Raw genomic sequence first — 6,330 nt, forward strand, 5'->3', positions numbered from 1 at the left:
TATATTATATTATATTATATTATATTATATTATATTATATTATATTACTTGTGGTGTTTTCCCTAGAATATTAGCGACATAAGCACAGAAACTTTGCCCCCCCAACCTCCAAATGCTGTATTTCCAGCATCTAGAACAGTATCTGGTGCTCAGTAAGAGCTCAGTAGATACTTTTTGAATAAATGAATGAATTTTCACAACAATCCTGCAGGGCTATTTTTATCCTCATTAAACAAAGTGAAAAACTAAAGATCAGGAAAATAAACTAGCCAGTCATAAAACAAGTGGCAGACGTGGATTAAAACACAGATGTTCTAAAAGGGCTCAAGGTTTGAAACATGGTGGATGACGTGGACCAGCAACAAACACCCAACACTGTGGAAGAGTCCCCTGGATCTCATCAGGCTCAGCCTGATTGAGCAAATTTATGTGAAAATGAGAAACAACAGAGACCTTCGAGGCAGATAACATGCTTACGACCAGCATTTAAATGTGATATTGGGAGATGTGGAAGACACTGGGACTACTACAGAAGTTAATGAGGGAACATACAAAGAGACATATAAGTCAACAGAAGAGGATATTCCAGCACTCTTTGTCCAGAGAGCCCTCCATTAGGAGTTGGCTTCTGAATCAAAGAATCAAAGAATTCATCATGTATGAAATATAGGAGACTTTGTATGATTGCCTGTGTAAATTTTGATATTAAGAAATGACCAAGGACTCTTCCACTCTTGAAATGACTCAATTTGCAGATAACTCAAAAATTCTTAAGCTAAAGGGCATTTTAATTTTTTTCCAACCCTTTCAATAAATGGGATCACCAAGATGTAGAAAAAAAACCCCAACCCCCCCCCAAAAAACAACAACAAAAAACCTGTCAGATGTTCTGACTCTATGTCCATTTCTTCTTCTGGAACAGTAGAAAGTGGAGTCAAGGGCAGGACGCTCAGCCTGGGGTGAGAGAAGGAAGAAGGATGACATGGTGGGTGGGCAGTTTTGCCCAGGGGCCACTCAGCATGCTTCTAACTTACTTCTTTTTGAGGTCAGCCTGACTGCCCTTTGTTTCTAATCATGTCTTAGGCTAGCAGCATTCACATGACAATCGTTAGTGAAAATGGAGCGAGGTTAACCCCTGACCTTGGAGTCATCTCCTCCACCAGCTTCCCCTTTGTGAATTTGTTTGCTAAACTGGTAGATCTGAGAGGGAAATCGTAGAGGAAAGTGCAGAAGAGGCTAGGAACTAAGTGACATGAGCATATCAGTGCTCATTCTTATTGTACAGAATTCCACAAACCAGAATGACTCATTTAGGGCAGGTTATTCTCTACCTACATACTTCCGGTGTTACTGACTCCTAGGAGGACCCAAACTGGGAAGACAGTTGGGAAAATCTTCTAAATAATTTCATTGTAAAGACCAACACAACTAAAATGCAATGCATTTATTAACCAAGTAATATGTAATATCTCTTCTGTGGACAGAATAGATGCCCTTTTGAAACCATTTGAAAAAATTGCTCAGGAAACACTCTATGAAGATAATTTTCTAAAATCTTTCTATAGACATATTACCAAAATGTATATATTAGCTATGGATTTGGGCATTTTAAATTCTGCAGTTTGTGGGGACATGAGCAATACAATTTTGTCTCGATTTGTTACTACATACAGTCCAAATGTATTGAGAAAGATGTCTGGTAACATGAAAAGGGTCTGCTCTGGGTTGTGTGTGATAATTTGCTGATATTGTGCCTCAACCAGAAAAACAATATGTAGGAAAATAAATACCTGAGAATCATGGCTTCCCCCCCCCCCTCACCCGTATTCATAGACAGGACATTTGTGACTTGAGCAGTGATGCTCTAAGATATTCACCTCAGAGTCCTTGGAGTCTGACACTGCCTCAGTGTGTAGAAAATTGCTTTCCCAACTTCTCACCGCTCTTGCCAATTTTGCAACTCAAAGTTGTGGAAAATGTTTTTTTGTTTGTTTGTTTTGAGAGTGTTTGAAATCTGTGTAAGCCAGATGCCATTTCCATTAGTTATTTTGCAAAGTTCTTTCCCTCAACTCACCACACAAAATGTAAAAATGAAACTGCACAGTGAGCCTTGCTTCACTTCTCCTGGATCTGGGGGGCACGCACACCAGAGGGTGCAGGCCCACTGTGAGTAAGGGCAGGACCACTGAGTGGAGCATGGAGCATGGATCTGTGGAGCGTGAGCTCGCCCTCTAAACGCAGCAACAGCTACTCACTCCTGGAAGGGGCGTTGTTATTCTAGAACATGGGCTTGGTATTGCTAGATTTAAAAAAGTAGAAATCTGAATTTCATTGTAACTTCCCAATTTTCAAATGTCAGCAACTATTTAAAATTTTTATAGACACAAATGGGACACAAGACCCATTGGCCCAGCCACTAAATAAAATCCAACAGGTGTTCAACATTTGATTTGTTAGGTGGGGTCCCAGACAGCCAGTCCTTCCAAAGAAGGATCTGCAAGAAGCCGCAGACTCCCCTACTCTGGAAGGTCATGTGGTTTTTTTGTTTTTGTTTTTTCTAAAGATTTTATTTATTTATCTGACAGAGAGTGAGATAGCGAGAGAGGGAACACAAGCAGGGGGAGTGGGAGAGGGAGAGGCAGGCTCCCCGCTGAGCAGGAAGCCCGATGCGTGACTCGATCCCAGGACCCTGGCATCAAGGTCACATGTTTTTAATATATTTGTGAAAGAAAGAATGTGTCATACCTTCTGTGGAAATGTTTCTTGGCTACTTCCTTTCTCACCCTCTCCTTTCCTACCCACTAGGACCCACCCCCTGGAGCTCCTGGTTATTAGCCACCTTGAGAAGCTACTGAGAAGTCCTCGGGGCCAGCAGAACCTGGATGGATGTGAGGCTGCCCCTGTCTTTGTTCTTGCTTCCCTTTACCTTCCACATCATTACCCCCCCGCCAAGACTCCATGAGAGCCAATTATACTGGAGAGGGGTGACTAGCTAAAGAGTTTAGGCTTTAGAAAGATTTTATTATTTTTATAAACTATATATTTATCTCAATGTCTCTATAATTCAAAGAAGAAACACAATAAGAAAGTCAAAGAGGCCATGGAATGACCTTGCTGTCCCGTCCGTTCTGTTTTCATTAAATCCCCTGGTCAGGAACTCAACATGGTGCCTCCCATTCAGGGAAACCCTATCCTTTCTTCCATAGGCTCCCTCTTCCCTTTTCCTCCCATCCCTCAGCAAGCCAAGGGAGGTAATGACTTGAGTGTGGATTTCCTGATGTCTGTTATTCTGACCAGCTACTATCCAGGGGTCAGTGGTGTGCAGACAGTGAGCAGGGAGGGTGCTCACTCAGCATGATGCCTCAGAGGGGGCTTGAGCGACACAAGTCCAAGTCAGTACAAAACAGCAGTTAGGCTTTTCCCATGCAGCTCGGGGTCCTTTGAAGAAGATGTGCCTCTTCATCCGTCAGCGTCATCCAGGAGCTAAGTATCCAAACAACACACACACACACATCTAAGGACAAGCAGTACTTCTCAGAGCAGTATGGTCTAATCTACGTTAAGGAAGAGAAACATTTTCCTAATTGGGATAAAGTCCACCCGGCTGGCTTCCCCCACAGTGGAGGGAGGGCTCTGTTACTCACAGTGGTGTTGGCTCACCTTTGTTCTTCTGCCAGCTCTCCATTCCCTCCAGGTCTAGTGGGGAATAAAAAATGGGATTCATTAAAGGCAGTCTACCCATTAACTTCTTAATGTCCATCACTTTGTTGCAAAAAACCCAGAAGAGTCTTTGAAATTCTTTTCTTTTATTTTTTTTTCTCCAACAGGGTCATATTTTTGTGAGGACTTTCTGTAATCTTTTTACATAAAGACCATTTCTAAATAACCCCTAAGGATTGAAGAAGGGGTGGATGGATGGTTTGTGAGTTTAGTTACTCTAAAAAGCTGAATACAAATTCCTCATCAATAGGTGAAGAATCAAGATCATGTGTGGGAAATTCTGACATTTTCATCTGCCTTTCTGTATTTTCCCCCACCAGTTTTTTTTTTTTTTTTAAGATTTTATTTATTTGACAGAAAGAGAGCGAGCGCAAGCAGGGGGAGCAGCAGAGGGAGAGGGAGAAGAAGACTCCCCACTGAGCAGGGAGCCCAATGTGGGGCTCAATCCCAGGACCCTGGGATTATGACCTGAGCTGAAGGCAGCCACTTAACCCACTGAGCCACCTAGGTGCCCCTCTGCCACCAGTTTTGTTTTGTTTTGTTTTGTTTTTTTGAGAGAGAGGGAGTGCCTGTGCACGCGGTGGGTGGGGAGGGGCAGAGGGAGAGGGAGAGAATCTTAAGCAGATTCCGAACAGTGCGGAGCCCCACTTGGGGCTCAATCTGAGGACCCTGAGGTCATGACTGAGTCGAAACCAAGAGTCAGACACTTAACTGACTCAGCCACCAGGCACCCCTTTCCCCCACCACTTTTAGGGTCAGAATCTTTCAGCATTAGTAAGACAATAATTTAAGAGAAATGATTGGTATAAATTGTATTGGGGATTGAGATTAAAACGTGTCCGCGACACACATATGTATTTTGCAGCAATAATGAAAATGCACAACTTCATTTCTTTTTGCGGTCAGTGAGAACTATTACTGAATATGCCTTTCACTTTCTAATGCTGGGTCTTACATATTTCTAGTAGGGTAGGAAGAGTTTCATTTTTTATAAATTTCAAAGAGGCCCTCTCTGGGATAGAGGAAGAAAAGACGGGATTTCTGTGGACAAAGCAAGCATTGTGAACTGACTAGTTATGACACAGTGGCCTCTCAATCATTGTTCGCACTGACAGGTACTGTGGCTAGCACAGAGGGGAAAGGCACGTGCCTGGGCTCAGGAAGACTAACATAAATCCTAGCTCTGCCCTTGCGGGCTGGAGAACTTGGACCATCCAGTTGTCAAAGTTTGGGTTTCCCAGGAAGCTGCCTCTGACACAGATGTTAGTGTTCAGGTGTTTATTAGGGAACACCCCCGGAAAGGGCAGCTGTGGAAAGGATGGGAAGGAAGCCGGTTTGGGCAGAAGAGAATTTGAGCCGCGAGATCTATCCAACAGCCTCCACCACCCTACTGGGAACTCAGAAGCGAAGATGTTCTTGCAGATTGATGTTGGGCTTTGCTATCTCCCACTCACTGGATCCGGGCTGCATACGGGGAGGAGTGTGATCTGGGGGAAGCGGCTCTCCATAGTTTGACGCTAGTCCTGAAGGGGATGACCGCACTCCCAACAGCTTGGGACAAGTCCTTCCTTGAAGACGGACCTGGGGAGCGGAGTCTCCATCCGTCTCACTTGACTTCTCTGAGCTTCACTTTTCTTGTAAGGACTCTGTGAAGACTGAAGGCAGTAATGACTGTAACCCACATAGCACAGTGCTTACAGCTTTCTAACCACGACAAACTTTCATTCTCATTATTGTTATTCCTCGACGTGCTGTGGTTGAGGCAGCTAATTTCAACATGCTTGTTCATACCAAAAATGGGAGCATTCTTGTAATGCTTTCCACATCGAAAGGTATATATTCCCAGGCACATTTTTACAGTGCAACAGCGTCTTGCATTTTGTTTAGTTCAGAGAGCGAAATTCCAAGGTGTAGTAGCTTCAGCGAAATGGGGAAGGCAGTATTGTATAAAGATACAAGGATACCGGGGTGTGTCACAGGACCGTGGACATGAGTGTAGATGGATACTGTGAACAACGGGCACAGGAAGACATGAGGGTTTACTCTACATCTTCATCGCTGCTTTTCCAAGCAGCAGCACCGCTGACAACGCACCCACGTAGGCCTTTTTCTCCTCTCTTGTCCCGCAGATCACCTTCCTTCACTCCTTCGGTCTCGCGAGGCCGAGGCCGTAAACTGAAACTGACACCCTCCGGGCTTTATGTATCCGAGTGGCTCCGAGAGGCTTGGAGGACTCCGATTGGCCCGACTTGAGTCAGGTGTCCAGCCCCAGACCAATCAAGAGCGGCCAAGGTCTCATCGTCGTGTGGCTTTCTTTGCTTCCCACATTGTCTGGTTAGGTACGAGGGAGTAGTGGAGTTTCAAGAAAAAGACCTGATTAAATAGTAGGTGGCCACTGGACCCAGAAAGCTGGAAAAAAAAAAAATACTTTTCTTTGATGTCACCTTTGGAAAGAAAAGACCACGAGGATCATTGGAGAAAAGCAGGTTATGGATCAGAGGGAAACAAGTTGTCTATCTGTTGGCAGAAAGAACCGTGACTCCCGGGGCGCCTGGGTGGCTCAGATGGTTAAGCTTCTGCCTTCGGCTCAGGTCATGACCCCAGGGTCCT

General features: G+C 44.4%; 1 long non-coding RNA gene across 1 annotated transcript in view; it reads left to right on the forward strand.

Moving 5' to 3' along the window:
• LOC118014708 overlaps positions 1-5,909 on the forward strand; it is a 6,574-nt gene extending 665 nt beyond the window's left edge. The window contains exons 2-3 of the long non-coding RNA XR_004680353.1: positions 2,806-2,888; positions 5,850-5,909. This is a non-coding gene — a long non-coding RNA (uncharacterized LOC118014708). The remainder of the gene's footprint in view (positions 1-2,805; positions 2,889-5,849) is intronic.
• The last annotated feature ends 421 nt before the right edge of the window (positions 5,910-6,330 follow it).

The sequence above is a fragment of the Mirounga leonina genome, unplaced genomic scaffold (assembly GCF_011800145.1).
Source record: "Mirounga leonina isolate KUSES-001 unplaced genomic scaffold, KU_Mleo_1.0 Mir_165, whole genome shotgun sequence".
Lineage (NCBI taxonomy): Eukaryota > Metazoa > Chordata > Mammalia > Carnivora > Phocidae > Mirounga > Mirounga leonina.